At 45.7% G+C, this 18,004-nt stretch overlaps 1 protein-coding gene and 1 non-coding gene across 2 annotated transcripts in view; both read right to left on the reverse strand.

Annotated features, from left to right (window-relative positions):
* Positions 1 to 18,004, reverse strand: part of LOC126174843 (ankyrin-2-like) — a 310,128-nt gene that overhangs the window by 240,603 nt on the left and 51,521 nt on the right. The gene's annotated exons all lie outside the window — the stretch shown is intronic.
* Positions 12,714 to 12,788, reverse strand: Trnat-ugu (transfer RNA threonine (anticodon UGU)). Its single transcript has one exon. It is a non-coding gene; the product is annotated as a tRNA-Thr (tRNA).

The raw sequence follows: 18,004 nt of genomic DNA on the forward strand, positions 1-18,004 counted from the left end.
AGACATGCAAATGCTTGCCAGGTGAAAGCGTCGTGGACAATATCTCAGGACTGCACTCGAGTTTACACGTGTAAAGCGATATAGAAAATCAAATAGCTTAAAAACTGCCGATAATGTAAATATCTGATCGTGATTCGAGTAAGGAAACTGCACCGAGATGAAGCCCCATCCTTAGACTACTCCTAAGTATCCTATTAACGTCTGAAGTACTCCTCTGTTGCTGAGTGGTAAGCGTGTCTGCCATGCGGTAGACCATGGTTCGATTCCAGGTAGTGCCACTGATTTTTTCTTGTGAGGACTGAAAAAGAGTGCACTCATTCTCATGATGAGATAAAATTAGCTGCTCCTATAATTTTTACTATTCTTCGAGAAACATCTTGCACATTTCGCGTAAAGACCAAGACGCAAAAATTAGAGAAATTCCGACTTATACAAAAGCGTACCGATAACCTTTCTTCCCACGTACCGTTCATGAATGGAATCATCTTCTTCTTCCTCTACCTTGACGTCCCCCTTCCTCTACGAAGTCGGCATTGTTATATGGATGTAAAAAAGATGCCAAGATATAACTTTTATTACCATATCGCAGTTGATACATATCCTGATTGCTACTTTCCGCACAGTTATATTTCATCTTCAGATCATTATATACTAGAATTAGAAAGTCACTACGTGTGGCACACTACCATCTAGTCGCTGAAAACATGGAGGTAAAGCCACAGAAAAGGCACTCCCATGCCACACTAAATACAAGCACATTCCCCTCGTGTGCTTTATCTGACTTATTTGGCACCTCTGTGCCTTACTGATACAGTATGGCTTTTATTTTAGTGTATTTGGTGTTGCATGGTGGTGTGTTTACGTCCATGTTTTCGATGGCCTGATGGTAAAGTGCCAGGCATAGGGGGTTTACAATTCTCATATCTGGTGATCTGAAAATGACAATATGACCTTGCTCAAACTAGTAGTCAGGATATGTATGAACTGGGATGCGTGCAATAAAACCTCTATTGTGGAAGCTTTTTTATACTGATGTAGAGGTCGCTGTCCTTCTTACAATGTCAGGTACTTATTGCTGGGTTTGGAGAATGTTGATGAGGGAAGTTTAGTTAACTTCCCATCGACAGTGAAGTCACTCGAGATGGAGCAAAAACTCGGTTTGCGAAAGGATGGTGAAGGAAATCGGCCGTGCCCATTTCAGAGGAACCATCCCGTCTCGAGCGATTTAGGGAAATAACGGCAAACCCAAATCAGGATATGAAGATCGTATCTGTTCTTTCGGACATGTCCGAAAGAACGGATACCATCTTCATATAGTTAAGGCAAACCGGCCATTGACCTTGCACAGCCGGACGGAGTGGCCGAGCGGTTCTAGGCGCTTCAGTCTCGAACCGCGCGACCGCTACGGTCGCAGGTTCGAATCCTGCCTCGGGCATGGATGTGTCTGATGTCCTTAGGTTAGTTAGGTTTAAGTAGCTCTAAGTTCTAGGGGACTGATGACCTCAGATGTTAAGTCCCATAGTGCTGAGAGCCATTTGAACCATTTGAACTTGCACACACATTGCCCAAACTCTTACGGGACTCGGTAAGATTGTCTGCCGCGAGTAATGAGTGTAATGGGCAGGGACACTACGAATGTAGTGTTTGGACGTTAAGTTGGGAAGGTAGGCCTCACGGGGAGCGTGCAAGGGGTAAATTCCTGCAGTCGCACTATCGTCTGTGCCCTCGGTGAGTCAGAGTGTCTGCCATGTAAGCAGGAGATCCCGGGGTAGACTCCCAGTCGGGCCACACACTTTCGACTGACGCCGTTGATGTATATCTACGCCTGTCGACAGCTTAGGATCTTGATTTAATTATCATTCCAAATCAGGATGGTCGGACGTGGATTTGAACCGCCGTCGTCCCGAATGCGAGTCCTGTGTGCTTGCCACTGTTGGCAGTGTTACTGACAAGTGTTGGCCGGCTGCCCTTCCTGACACCAACACTCCCCCCGGGACGGAATCTGTGTACCTCATCTGTCTGGGTCTGGAGCAACTCTCAGGTGAAAGTGTGAAAACTTTTTCTAAATATTTGTCTAGCGCGTAACTGAGACAGGACGTGCGTACCAGCCAGGTGTTTACCTCCAGTAGCTGGGTGTGGGAAAACTCCTACAACCCACAAAACCCACATGCAGGCTGGTTGGGTCACCACCCCTCGTCGTTAATACCCGAGGCATATTCGATCCGGGACTAGCTCTCCTCCCCAAACTTGGAAGGGGCGCGTTAACGCACTCGGCTATCCGGGTGGGGCTCATTCAGGTGTTTACCTCCAGTAGCTGGGTGTGGGAAAACTCCTACAACCCACAAAACCCACATGCAGGCTGGTTGGGTCACCAGCCCTCGTCGTTAATACCCGAGGCATATTCGATCCGGGACTAGCTCTCCTCCCCAAACTTGGAAGGGGCGCGTTAACGCACTCGGCTATCCGGGTGGGGCTCATTCATGAATGGAATAGGAAGGAGGTAAATGGTTCTGAAACACTATGTAGCCTTCGCGACAAACTGTACGTTAGTTTGCAGAGGGTAGTTGTAGATGTATGTTGCAATGGAAATGGTCAATATACCTATTTTTCATCAACTATCGGATAACCTGATACATTACAATTCAGAAAACACGGTCCACAGACCGCAAACTGTACATTTTCTCTAATTTTGATGAGATTGTACACTTATGAAGCATGATGCTGATATAAGATTAACTGATTTATTAATAACATAATTATTTTTCTATTTCTGACGTACTTCACAGTTTTGTTCATGTTTTAAAATCGAGGATATTTAGATTCAGAATCATACTAATACTTCACGCTTTCCACTATTGTTCAAAAAGACAAAATCAATAGAAGATAGTATTCCTTACTGTTTTCATGATATATGAAGCTGCTGCAATTCTTTGGTCAAAGACATTGATTTTATCAATTATGTAATCGTATCTAGGTTCTGAAATTGTTATATCATTGTCCTTCTCCACACGAAGTGCGTGTCACGTTTTGGCGCGAAGGAATTATAAAAAAGTTATTGTAGTGAGATATAACAAGTTATACAGGAAATGTATTCTAACTACGAATATGAGCCACCATGGGTTGTATATTGGAACGACGACACTGAAAACTTCTGCCACACTGGGACTCGAACCCGAATTTCTGCTTTACGCTTGCGGTTGCCTTAATTGCGTCGACTGTCCGTGTACGAATCACTGCCAGACCCAAACTTCCATGTGGCGTCGTCCATGCGTCACGGCTTGCCTTTTTTTCCAGGCATGCATGCATGTCTAAAGGAGCAGTCACTCTCTTTCTTGGACACTTATCATGCATCTTCATCTTCATTACACAGGCACTAAGCGGTTGTATGCAGTAATGGCGAATCAAAAGAAGTGTGTTAAACTCTGGAGACAACAAAATGTGAAACAAATTAAGTCTGAAGGGAAATTACCTTCCTGCTTCATGGTATTACTGATTTAATGTATGGATAAATCACACCCACACATCTCTTTGCAACTTTAGCATGAAGGAATCAACAAGCTACACTACTGTTCCAAGAAAAGGAAGAACCGACAATAGACGACGAGAAAATAGTCAAGTGAAAATAATTATTAGTGATTCTCTCGCTCTCTACCTCCTGCTTTAAACAGCTGAAGATTTCTAATCACACGCACTTATTGCGTGAATTGGAATAACTAGCTACACTACAATTGGATTGTAGTACTTTTAATGGTTCTAAAGGGAATCGAGGGGTCAGCAGGCGCAGATTAATTGATCACTGCAGCACAAAGAATACCTACTGTAGTAATACAACCGTCCCTAATAAACCTGTTGCCAATGGGACAGTAAACCCTAATCTTCCTTTCTTCTTTCTTTTTATACGGGGTTGTTCAGAAAGTAAGGTCTAATCTGCCACGAAATGGGTACCACTGTGACAAATCAAAAATGTTTTGCAACAGTTAGCTACACCTTCCAGCTACATCTCTACAGAGTCTCCGCTCTGTCTTAGACATTTGTCATAACGTTGTGCCGGCTTTCCAATACCCTCGTCATAAAAGGCAGCCGCCTGTGCTTTCTGCCAATTCTCCGCACTGGACTACAGCTCGTTGTCTGTGCCAAAACGTTGTCTTCATACCCAGCGGTTCGTCTGAGCGGAGATGAAACTCAGGGGGAGCCAATTACCGGCTGCATTGTGGGTAATCGAACACTTCCCATCGATAACGCTGCAGGAGCATATTCATTGTCCATGCTGACTGCGCTCGAGAAGCGACATGAAGAAGGAAACGCGTGACAGTTATGTTGTGTGGGCTGCATGACATCAGGCGAAATCTCTCGGCAGGCCCTCGGGAGTAGCCGGCGCGTCGTCCTGCCGCAGCGGCCGGCGGCCGGATGTGACGCCACGCGACAAGTGCCCGGAATGCGACGGCGAATTAGAGGCGCGGGCCCACGCGCAGATACTGGGTCACCGCTCCGCACGCACTTCATTGCGCACACGCGCCAAAACCACTGCCGCACTAACGAGGAATGACAGCCCGGGGGATGAATATGGCGGCCGCCTCAACGTCTTAATGAGAACGCTAGTCTTATGTGTGCTACAAGAGCTACTCCAGTCGATAAACGCGATTCAATGACAAGTCTCGGTGTTGCCGACTGATTTCAATGATGCGTTTACAATCACATGTTCGTGTTGTACGAGATTAATCTTCAAATGAGCGTTAAACAATTGTTGGCATTTTTCTTATCGTAATTACTGCAAATGAAAATTGTTATTCGCATTTCATTTGGAAGGAATTATGGGAAGCGTGAGGTGACATTTTACTACACGACAAACACACACACACGCGCACACAGACACACACACACACACACACACACACACACACACACACACTTCTCTATCTGAGAGGCCGTGTTCTAGGAATTAGTACTGTCTCTGTGCGACTTTATTATCGGATTATAGAGGTTCTAATATTCATATCGCAATGGGCTATACAAAGCGATTCTTTTGTCGAAATAGCTATAACGACGCATTCAGGCATTTGGTAGAAAATCGAGTTCCTCGTAGCTTTTCCTGAAAAGCCTTAATAGCTCCCCGCAGTTAGGTTTATAACAGCACAGTACTTCTAATACTACCATAGCTGCAGAGGAGCTTATTCTGTTTCCATAAACCGCCAATGCAACATCGTGCATAGGTCCTACATCACACCCGAGAAAGGCTCTCTTAAGGACGCGTGGTTAATACTGTAGGTGGTCCCAGGTGGAACTAAAAAAAAATGCCAACGCAAACATGTGCTGCCTTACAAAACCTTTATCTGGAATCGTAGACATCTTTTACACAATGTCACATAAACTTTGCTAGAACACGAAGTCTACATATTTTACTTCTGGCTGTATTGTATCGTCTTTGTTCGGTTCTGAGCCAGCGATTTCAATACCTCAATAGATTGGGTTTGTTCCTTGAAATAAAGTGTTTTTCGCTTTACATTTTAACACACGACAGCACCTACTTATGCACCTACTTAGTCACACACTCTAGGACTTTCGATATTTTTAAAAATAGCGGGAGTCTGATATATCAATATTTTAGAAAATATCACTATCGGCACTGATATATCAACAGTGTTATCGATACATCGACATAATGGAAATGTCGTGTGGCTAGGGCCTCCCGTCGGGTAGACCGTTCGCCTGGTGCAGGTCTTTCGATTTGACGCCACTTCGGCGACTTGCGCGTCGATGGGGATGAAATGATGATGATTAGGACAACACAACACCCAGTCCCTGAGCGGAGAAAATCTCCGACCCAGCCGGGAATCGAACCCGGGCCCTTAGGATTGACAGTCTGTCACGCTGACCACTCAGCTACCGTGGCGGACTACATCGACATAAAAAATATCGACGTACCGGCTAAAAAAATATCAGCTGCACATTGTAAATATACCGCCAGTGTTAGAGCTGTATATTGAAGTATTGAATTATTATTAGATACTCTGGACATCAACAAGCTAGCGGCCTGTTTGTCAGCCTTACAGCGTGAATTCAACGGAAAACGATGCAAGCTCACGCTTGGCGGTAACCACTTTGCTAACCATGGTAACTGCATGTAAGTCGCACAACAGAAGGTGCTCGATGGGTCCGTCGTCGTTACATCGGATTTGTCTGGAATACTTCACGTCGATTTCTCTGTTTTTTCATTTCTGCAAACGCCAGCGGCTTAGCAGCTGTAGTGTCAAAATTGTTCAAAAAGGCTCTGAGCACTATGGCACTTAATATCTGTGGTCATCAGTCCCCTAGAACTTAGAACTACTTAAACCTAACTAACCTAAGGACATCACACACATCCATGCCCGAGGCAGGATTCGAACCTGCGACCGTCAAAATTGTGTGGTGAAGTTAAACGTTGCAGTTTGTGTTGGTACCGCCGAGCGCCGATTTCCACCCCACACGTCCCCGCCCAACACAAAGACAAATCTTGTCATTTAGATTTTTGTTCATCAGTGGCAGAAACTGTTTTTGAGGAATGCCGATGTGAAGAAATAACACACTATCTGCGTTAAAAATTGTTTTTAACGCAACTGGTGTGCTAGTTATTCCATTCACACTGCCACCACCCCAAAGCAATCGGACTACTTCTTTGTGCTGTGCCATCTATAATTGTTTCACACAGTCAATGAGAAATACTGGAAGTGATGAAAGCCCAAAAAGTAGAAAGACTCCTTCACACAGTGAAAGTAAACTCATGTTCTACTACAATTTCAAAAGAACAACTTCAAATATTTATCGAAAATGGCGAAAGAATGTAATACAAAATAAAAATATCGGCACTCAGTATTGCCATTTCGGTATCGATATATCGGTGAATAAACACCGAATATATTTTATCAACAGCCCTAAAACACACACAGACACCCCCACACACACACACACACATCTCCCATCCTATCACTTCCAGCACTCTCAGCTTTCCACACGAAATTTTGCAAATTTATTATTTATGTTGTTTTCTTGATAGGGGTATGGGCGCATATTTATTTACATTATTTTCGCTGATCTACCCAAGCACTACTCACGACTCGCCCGCACAGGTTTGCTTTCGCCAATACCTTCCAAACTTCACAGAAGTTCGCCTGCGAATCTTGCTGGACTAGCACCCCAGAAAGAAAGCATATACTATGTTCTGTAGAACGTACGAGGTGAGATAATGGCGGGAGTAAAGCTGTGAGGGCAGGTTGTGTGTCGTGCTTGGATAGTTCAGTAGGCAGAGCACTTTCACGCGAAAGGCAAAGGTTCCAGGTTCGAGGCCCGGGCCAGCCCGCAGTTTTTATCTGTCAGGGAATTTCATAAGTATTCTTTATTTCATTCTTCTCATTTTGTACAGATATCTTATTGTCAGATTTAGTGGGAATTTTTAAACTCTTGCGGATGAACGTCTTCCGCAGCTTCCAAATGAGCGTTTGTATGTGTAGAACCCATGGCTGCGGTGGTGTCTGCCGTGAATGGCTTTCTCTTCTCACTCTCGCTCCCCCGCTTCCTATATTAAAGTTCTCTTTCGTGCTAACATGCTCACGAAATATTTCAAATTTAGAAATGACAACAGCTGTGTTCGATAAAGCACGGCCGCGCGGCATTAGCTTTAAATGGAGGTGCGGGATTAGCTTTAAATGAAGGTGTACGCTGTGACACATCGCAGAAGACAACATGTTATTTTTCAAGGTAGAGCCACCTATGTTTGTGCAGTGGTCAGTTGTTTGTTGTGAAAAAAGCAGTTTACAAACATGTGCCTTGCACATACTACTCGCTCATGACCTCATGCCCCCTGAATTGTGCATTCCCGACCATTCGTTCCTCTTGTCAAAATACTCGATGTACAATCCTCAAGTATCTGCATAATTTTTTCCTAAAATGCTATGGACCCATTTTCGAAACATCAATACGAAACCAGTCAGTTTCTTGACTTGAGCCACTTATTTCTGCGTAATGACTGAAGACCATGTTCGGCTGGCCCGTACAAACAGCATGAAAAACGAAACAGTTTTAGGTCAACATGGTTTCATTTAAGCCTCCGTGTGAACATTGTTTTAATCCCAAAGCTGTAGGCAAAACATTAGTTCAACAAAATTTCCCATTGTTGTTATCCATTTCGTATTTCGTAGGTTCAAAAATGACTCTGAGCGTTATGGGACTTCAACTTCTGAGGTCATCAGTCCCCTAGAACTTAGAACTACTTAAACCTAACTAACCTAAGGACATCACACACATCCATGCCCGAGGCAGGATTCGAACCTGCGACCGTAGCGGTCGCGCGGTTCCAGACTGTAGCGCCTAGAACCCTCGGCCACCCTGGCCGGCTATCGTTGGCCAGTTAATCAATAATCAGTATCAAGGAAGTAATAGAGAGAGATATCGACTTCCGAAGTTTAGGCAGTGTATGAACTGTGCAAAAAGAACTGTTGTGAAACTAATGATATTGAAACAATTGCCTTGGCATAGACTGTTAGGTGCCTCCTACGTGGGAAAACTTGGTGCGTCTATCACGCAGTTCAAATCCAGCACAGTGTTACTAGTTTTGATAGTGTGTAAAATTAAGGCAGTGGACAACAATACTAAAGATTTAAATAATGAAGTCGGTGGGATTTTTATTTTGTAGCTTGCACCCAAACTCATAAAATGTTTGGTCATCGATGATGATTGAGTGCAAATATGAGTAACGGGATGTTCTAAATATACATGAAGTATTTTATGAGTTTTGTAATGTAAAAATTCATTGGGTTATGATTATGATCCCGTGTGCAACTGGAAACTACGATATTTCCATTTTTATTCACAAAAATATCTTCACTGTTCTAGTAAGACTTCGTATCTGCGTAAAAATAGTTCGTTTGGTTGTTTTACGTGCTTTATCAAATGTTCAAATGTGTGTTAAATCTTATGGGACTTAACTGCTAAGGCCATCAGTGCCTAAGCTTACACACTACTTAACCTAAATTATCCTAAGGACAAACACACACACACCCATGTCCGAGGGAGGACTCGAACCTCCGCCGGGACCAACCGCACAGTCCATGACTGCAGCGCCTGAGACCGCTCGGCTAATCCCGCGCGGCAAGAACGTTCTACTGATTACAAATTAACAACGATAATTATATAAATTTTGTTATATTTGTGCATGTAAGCTGTACTTGCACCAAAAGTTAAATGTCTTGGCTACATAAAAGGGCAGACGATACGTAATCAATTTATTCTTATACCTTATAAATTACATTATACATTCTGTAAGGATATAAAAGACACAGTGGACAAACACTGAATGATGTGCGGTTCTAATTATGTGCAAAATAAAAAAAAATCTCTTTTACGCATTAATTTATGTTTCTTTCCCTAGCAATACTACCGGTAATCCTGCTACTTACTACGTCATTTATATAGTGTACCAACATACCGAAACGCAGTTTTGGTAGAGCGCCGCTCTTGCGGATAGAGAAAATACAAGGCGTCTGCCACAACTCTAGATATTCCGCAGTCTGATTGCTCCCGTACAGAGGACAGGCTGTGTGGTGTTTGCACAGTGTAGCGGCGCAGGGCTCGGCCCTCGCATCTGCGCCCCGCCCTACGGCCCTGGCGGCCAGATACCGCTATCAGGGGACGGCTCGCCCTTCCGACGGCTGCCAGCCGGTCCTATCAGCTGCCCAGCCCTTTCAAGCCCTTCAGCGCCGCGCCCTGCGTCCCTTCCTGGACACGCCTGCTTGCGTCAGCCGCAGCAGCGCCACCGACGATAACAAGTGAACCGTTCCAAACCGACACGTTGCTCGGAATGCGGCTTCAGATATTTGCGTATCTGGATAAAGATGCCGGTCGCAGGAAAGAAGGAATACACAGTTTGATTTATCTGCTGTTCTGTGGATCTTCCAATGTCCGTTAGTGCTCTCTCACGCACTTCAAACAATAGTCATACATAACTTGCTTTAACTGATAACAACAATCTGCGTGGTAGCAGCTAACTGAACACAAATACCGTAACGTGGGGTAATATCGGACGTAATTTTAATATTATTTCAGGTAGCTTCACAAAGAATACTAAATTCACGCAACAAAAACTGCGACAGATTTGGAATGACACTGAAAACTTATGTAATCAAAGAATATGACGGTAAACATTATTTAAGTAACCAGATCCTATCAGCTAAAACTGTCCAATGTTACCCTGTCTGATACTGTAATTTCAGACGTTCATTGAATTTCCATACTAGGTACCATATTACTCCATATAATGAGTTATTTAGGACACACACCATCTTTTTTTATAAAATACACATGCTCAGGAATTCTTTTTACATGTTTAGAAAATATTTAACACGTGGCAAAAAAATAATTTCACGTCTTCAGAAAGCATGACACATGTTCAGAAAAACTTTGACACACATATTTAGAAAATATTTGATTAATGCTGACAATCTACTAATTGCATAAATCACAAATGTACAATATCTTCTCTACGAATAAAAACTTAGCCGCGCGTGATTAGCCGAGCTGTCGAAGGCGCTGCAGTCATGGATGCGCGGCTGGTCCCGGCGGAGTTTCGAGACCTCCATCGGGCATGGGTGTGTGTATTTGTCATTCGGATAATTTAGATTACGTAGTATGTAAGCTTAGGGACTGATGACCTTAGCAGTTAAGTCCCATAAGATTTCACACACATTTGAACATTTTTGAATAATAACTTAGCCTTTTCTTCTCTGGGAATCGGTAACACTTGGACAATTTGATGTTAGTCTACGATATCATCATCTGGAATCTCAGGAAAAATAAACATAAATTTGCTGTACTGATATGGACAGAGAAACCTGATTTCCACTTACTTTCTACACACTTCCGTTACGATTCCCACAAACTGTCTATTCAGCTGTTTTCTTCCAGTTATGTGTTTATTCTCTAATGTCGAACGTGGTGTTTTAAATCTGCTTGATGCCTTTCTGCACGAAATTCCACCTGCTCTTATAGCAGCAGCCGCCTTTTCAAGATTCTGAGAGTCATAACTGCACATCGGAAGAACACCAAGCCTCCTTTTATAAGTCCGTGGCATTGTATGATATTCTCCCAACATATGTATGTAACTGTAAATAGTTTACTACACATCAGCGCAAGTGAGATACATGGACAAACTACATTCGAATTTCCTTCTTAACATTTAAATAAGTAAATAAAGAAATTATGCTGACCACTATTTTCTCTTCTAGTACAATAACGGAAGTATTCACATAAAGGTAACTAACAATAATTGCATACTGCACTCAAAACCGCTACACCTCACAGTCTCACTTCCATGTGCAACAATGTATGTTCGAATGTGCTTGACAATATCTAAGGGGAATATAACAAAACGCCTGCGAAAAATAAAAGTGCTGTTTTGTCACTCTTAAGACAGCTATACACTATGCCAGAGAAGGCAGCCTTTGTATTCGGCCGACGTTGATCGTCAGTGCATTGGCGTTCGAGCTGTCATCCTCAGCAAACCAGGTGGCTGGGACTCGAGGATTCAGCCATGTGGAATTGTAGTTGGCTCTAATAACCTGTCGAGATTGCTCCCATGTCAATAGTGTTATGAAGAAGCATTTTAATAACAAATGGTTCAAATGGCTCTGAGCACTATGGCACTTAACTTCTAAGGTCATCAGTCCCCTAGAACTTAGAACTACTTAAACCTAACTAACCTAAGGACATCACAAATATCCATGCCCGAGGCAGGATTCGAACCTGCGACCGTAGCGGTCGCGCGGTTCCAGACTGTAGCGCCTAGAACCGCTCGGCCACCCCGGCCGGCCTTTTAATAACAGTTTCACCGGCCGATATTATGAGGGAATAGGAGGATTTTGCAGTCGTCGCATGTGCAGCATTTATTTTAATGCAAGAAGCTGTTACCAGAAAAAGAAGAAGAAGAAGAAATGACGCCGGTGGACGTCTCTTTTAAAAAGAAGAGACCAGTGCGGTGGGGCAAAATTAAAGCCTCACCTTGAAGCTGAACTGAAATTTTTGCGAATTAGAGCTACAGATTTCGAATTGTTATTTAACTGTGTAAGCCCTAAAATTTCCAGAGATGATACGTCTTTTAGAAGAGATGTACCTGCAGTAAAAAGATATCCATAAGGATTCAATTTTCTTTTTCGCGTCGTGCACATATTATTCTCTACCAGCTCACTTCTTTCTCTCCAGGCTATTAAACTTATCAATTCGTTCTTAAAATCGCACTTCGTAGGATCCCATAAACATTCACGTTCAGGTTATTACTGCCAGCTTCAATGCTATGTCAATATTCTGTTCAATACTCCAGTATTTTTAAACAGGATAAACACAGCAAATCGATACTGAACCACTGAACATTCGGCCCGGCGTCCACACTAGGAGCTCAGTCCAAAGCCTAAACCGGAGCCAACTCTTTGATGTTACCGCTGGCAGTCCGAGCCGCAACCAAGGCGAACTGCTTCGTTGGCTCCGATTTTTCGCCCGTACACACTAAGCAAATTTCGGCCAACGAAGAGATTATATACTTATATGGATATGGTGTCTGCTCTTTCGGACATGTCCGAAAGAACAGACACCATTGATGACCTGCAGCCGTCTAGAACGAAATTAGAATTATATTAATACCGTCAGCTGCGCACGGGCGTTGATATAGATCAACGGGCACAGGTGAAAATGTGTGCCCCGACCGGGACTCGAACCCGGGATCTCCTGCTTACATGGCAGACGCTCTATCCATCCGAGCCACCGAGGGCACAGATGATGGTGCGACTGCAGGGACTATCTCGCGCACGCCTCCCGCGAGACTCACATTCTCATCTTGTATGTCCACACACTACATTCGTTGTGTCCCACCCCAACACGTCTGAAAGAACAAGCACCATACCCATATAAGTATACAGTTCTGGCGAAACCGGCCATGACCTCCTTCTTCTGTGCGGATGTACATACACTCCTGGAAATTGAAATAGGAACACCGTGAATTCATTGTCCCAGGAAGGGGAAACTTTATTGACACATTCCTGGGGTTAGATACATCACATGATCACACTGACAGAACCACAGGCACATAGACACAGGCAACAGAGCATGCACAATGTCGGCACTAGTACAGTGTATATCCACCTTTCGCAGCAATGCAGGCTGCTATTCTCCCATGGAGACGATCGTAGAGATGCTGGATGTAGTCCTGTGGAACGGCTTGCCATGCCATTTCCACCTGGCGCCTCAGTTGGACCAGCGTTCGTGCTGGACGTGCAGACCGCGTGAGACGACGCTTCATCCAGTCCCAAACATGCTCAATGGGGGACAGATCCGGAGATCTTGCTGGCCAGGGTAGTTGACTTACACCTTCTAGAGCACGTTGGGTGGCACGGGATACATGCGGACGTGCATTGTCCTGTTGGAACAGCAAGTTCCCTTGCCGGTCTAGGAATGGTAGAACGATGGGTTCGATGACGGTTTGGATGTACCGTGCACTATTCAGTGTCCCCTCGACGATCACCAGTGGTGTACGGCCAGTGTAGGAGATCGCTCCCCACACCATGATGCCGGGTGTTGGCCCTGTGTGCCTCGGTCGTATGCAGTCCTGATTGTGGCGCTCACCTGCACGGCGCCAAACACGCATACGACCATCATTGGCACCAAGGCAGAAGCGACTCTCATCGCTGAAGACGACACGTTTCCATTCGTCCCTCCATTCACGCCTGTCGCGACACCACTGGAGGCGGGCTGCACGATGTTGGGGCGTGAGCGGAAGACGGCCTAACGGTGTGCGGGACCGTAGCCCAGCTTCATGGAGACGGTTGCGAATGGTCCTCGCCGATACCCCAGGAGCAACAGTGTCCCTAATTTGCTGGGAAGTGGCGGTGCGGTCCCCTACGGCACTGCGTAGGATCCTACGGTCTTGGCGTGCATCCGTGCGTCGCTGCGGTCCGGTCCCAGGTCGACGGGCACGTGCACCTTCCGCCGACCACTGGCGACAACATCGATGTACTGTGCAGACCTCACGCCCCACGTGTTGAGCAATTCGGCGGTACGTCCACCCGGCCTCCCGCAAGCCCACTATACGCCCTCGCTCAAAGTCCGTCAACTGCACATACGGTTCACGTCCACGCTGTCGCGGCATGCTACCAGTGTTAAAGACTGCGATGGAGCTCCGTATGCCACGGCAAACTGGCTGACACTGACGGCGGCGGTGCACAAATGCTGCGCAGCTAGCGCCATTCGACGGCCAACACCGCGGTTCCTGGTGTGTCCGCTGTGCCGTGCGTGTGATCATTGCTTGTACAGCCCTCTCGCAGTGTCCGGAGCAAGTATGGTGGGTCTGACACACCGGTGTCAATGTGTTCTTTTTTCCATTTCCAGGAGTGTATATTCCCCAAACTCTTACGGGACTTGGAAGAATGTCTTCCACGAGTCATGAGTGTGTTGGGGTGGTGACACTACGAATGTAGTGTGTGGACATACAAGGTGAGAATGTGAGTCTCGCTGGAGGTGTGCGCGAGATAGGCCCTGCAGTCACACTATCATCTGTGCCCTCGGTGGCTCAGAGGGATAGAGCATCTGCCATGTAAGCACGAGATCCCGGGGTCGAGTCCCGGTCGGGGCACACATTTTCACCTGTGCCCGTTGATCTACATCAACGCCCGTGCGCAGCTGACGGTATTAATATAATTCTAATAACGAAGAGATTGGTTGTCGTTTGTTGGTCTAGTGTGCACCCGCCTTTAGCTGTGCGAGACGGCAGAACGCAGACAGACTCGTAGCACTGAACGAGAATCCAGCCGCCTGGTCTGCAGGTGAAAGTGGGCTGACGAGCCAATAAAAGACGTCCCCGGTAACCTCCAAGCACGCCGTCCCCACTGGAAGACGGGCAGCCGCTGCTCTTATCTGACTAATTTATCCAGTGAGCTCCATAGGGCGGAACACGTTCTTCCAGTCGTATTCTCCAACCAGTGGCGGGATGTTCAGCTCTTCCTGTCACGTCCAATGAACTGTAATTGCCGGAGAGCGGTAGAAGTGTGCTTGGCTACCTCTCTGCAGACGAGATCTTCATTAGTGCTTCTCTACTCAGATTCAGTGAGAGGTGTGAGGGAGGTAGCAACGGACGCTAAATAACGTATTGAACTGGAAGTGGGTTCACATGAAATACGTCTGTAAATTTTGAAAATATTTAAATCAGACCCAGTGGGTGAGGTGTCGAAAACAATGCACTACAACTCCGCAAATGACATGCCGGTACTATTTTAGCGTGCTAAGGAATCGCTTTTCGGCGACCAAATGCACAGAACAGGGGCAAAATAATAAATTATTCAAAAGGGAGACAATAATTATAATCAAAAATAGAAATCTGGCACGCTATAACCACGTGTTAAAAAAATTAGGTATTCCTATCGCATTATGTAGGCACGTCAACGAATGCATTATGCGCGTTAAATAAAGCGTTAGTAATAGTGGCACTAACAGTTGAATCCATGACCATGGAACAAGAAACGAACTGACTTTACGTTTACGGAAAAAAAACGAAAAACCCGCAACACTATTTTCTCCTAGATAATCAAACCGTATAACAGACTGCGCAAAGAAATAAAAGCGCACTACATTCACCATATTTAAAATGTTGGTTAAAACATGTCTCTTACATAATGCATCCTATACAGTCAAATATTATTTAGCACGCAGTAGTGTTTGTAAACATGTAAGCGCCTCTGTCATTTTACAGTAACAAGTAATTTGTGTTACTGGAAAACTGAAGACTCGATATCTGTGATAGGAATACTGATCTAGTTTCAGCTTCCTGAATTCAAGATTTCTTTTTATACGGAGTGACTTTGACTCAGTTTCTCAGACACAGATATGAGAAAATATGAAGAGGGTAATGTGCGGAACTAACGCTATGGTGTCCTAGTCAGCCGAAAGGATGAGAGAGAGAGAGAGAGAGAGAGAGAGAGAGAGAGAGAGAAGTGTGTGAATGTGTGATGTAACTAGTGACGAAATGTGAATGAGTAGCCGCGCGGGATTAGCCGAGCGGTCTCAGGCGCTGCAGTCATGGACTGTACGGCTGGTCCCGGCGGAGGTTCGAGTCATACCTCGGGCATGGGTGTGTGTGTTTGTCCTTAGGATAATTTAGGTTAAGTAGTGTGTAAGCTTAGGGACTGATGACCTTAGCAGTTAAGTCTCATAAGATTTCACACGCATTTGAACATTTTTTGTGAATGAGTAGGATAATACTACGCTTGTCTGTCGTTTGACTAGCGCCAGTATGTGTACAGACACTGTACATTCTTAACCTCCTGGCTCCACAAACCGAGTCGGTTAAACGCCTCTTCAAGCAGCCTCCTCCACAGCGTCCAGTCCTTGACATCCTCTTCCCCTGCTCCAAGTATCTGATGATCCTTGTCCACCTGGTCTCTCCATCCCATTTTCCGTCAGCGTAAATGTTTCCGCCCTCCTACAAATTTAATCAGTATACTGACTGGTTTGATGCCTCCCACCACGAATTATTCTCCTGTAGCAAACTCTTCACCTCAGAGCAGCACTTGCAGCCAACGCCCTCAGTTACTTGTTGGATGTGCTCCTGTCTCTACCTCCACCTACAGTTTGTGCCCTCTTCAGTTCCCTCACGCACAATGTAAATTATTCGCTAATTTCTAAAAACACATGCTTTCATTCTGTCACTTGTTCTTATTGTTGATTTACCCATATTATTCTGTAGAACCTCCTCATCTCTTACCTTATTAGACCAGAGCTGGCTTCCGCGGTCAGATAGACAAAGCCGCTGAATCGTTTACTTTCCTACAAAAGCGGTGGCGCCGCAAGTGCAGACACTGACACTATCTCTGGTAGTGTGACGTAACGATGACGTAGGCCGACCAACCACAAGCCATTCTATGGGCTGTACATGATAACCACACCAGCAGCCATGACAGTCAGTAGTTCCTGACAGACACAATTGAGGATTTCGTCGAAGCTCGAGACTTGACGCGGCTAGTAAACCGAGAATGTTTTATACAGTGCTGCCTTCGCAAGGAAGTTCGATTTCATAACATTAAAATACTAGTGTAGTTAACAATTTGAATCATTGTGGACGTTTTAAACAAAACTGTCACAGCTCTGGCAGGTTGTTGTATAAACTGCGCGCAATGGCACTCTCCCTCATTCCTCCGATCCACCCTACACATCAGAGGTCCCAGAGACTACGCCGAGCTAGAGCCTTTCGCCTGAGCCGATGTTAACTATGAATGCAGCGCGGCGTCCTTCGCCTGTTTCAGAGAGGTTACGCAGCCCACACCCCGCGTCTTTCATCTCTGGCCGGGCAGGTAGCTGTGGTATCCCGCTTTGGAAATGATCTCACGATCGCGGACGGAAACTGGGACTGGGCCGGCCGGCGAGGGAGGCGGGAGCGGCTCCGTGGTATGTACGGCCGCGGCCGGCGTTTGCGCAAGGCGCCGGCCTTGGCATACAGCTAGCTATAGCCGCGGCTCGGGCGGGTCGAAGCGGGGCGGGAGCCTCGTTTCTGACGTAACGCCGCCATTCCCGGAATACTAATGCCCACGGCCGCGTCATCGTTCCCACTCTGCCGGACGCCCTCGCTGGCGGCTCTTTTTAATAGAGCGCGGGCTGGCTGCTAGCTCCTCGCCTGCTTTCATCGCCTGCCAGCAGACTTAGGCGTGGCTGGAGTTCAACACCTCTACGACAGCTGCACGCAAAGCAGCCGAAAGAATGGTTTGTTATTGCAGCTACTCGTTCTTCACTGAGAAGAAACTCCAGGCGTGAAGGTAACATCGCCCGTACCTCGAGGGACTGTTTTAGGACCATTATTGTTCACAATAAATATACACTGGAGAGCCAAAGAAACTGGTACACCTGCTAGGGTCCCCGCGAGCACGCAGAAGTGCCGCAACTCGACGTGGCATGGACTCCACTAATGTCTCAAATAGTGCTGCAGGGAATTGACAGCATGAATCCT

This window comes from Schistocerca cancellata, chromosome 1, assembly GCF_023864275.1.
Source record: "Schistocerca cancellata isolate TAMUIC-IGC-003103 chromosome 1, iqSchCanc2.1, whole genome shotgun sequence".
In the NCBI taxonomy this organism is placed as follows: domain Eukaryota; kingdom Metazoa; phylum Arthropoda; class Insecta; order Orthoptera; family Acrididae; genus Schistocerca; species Schistocerca cancellata.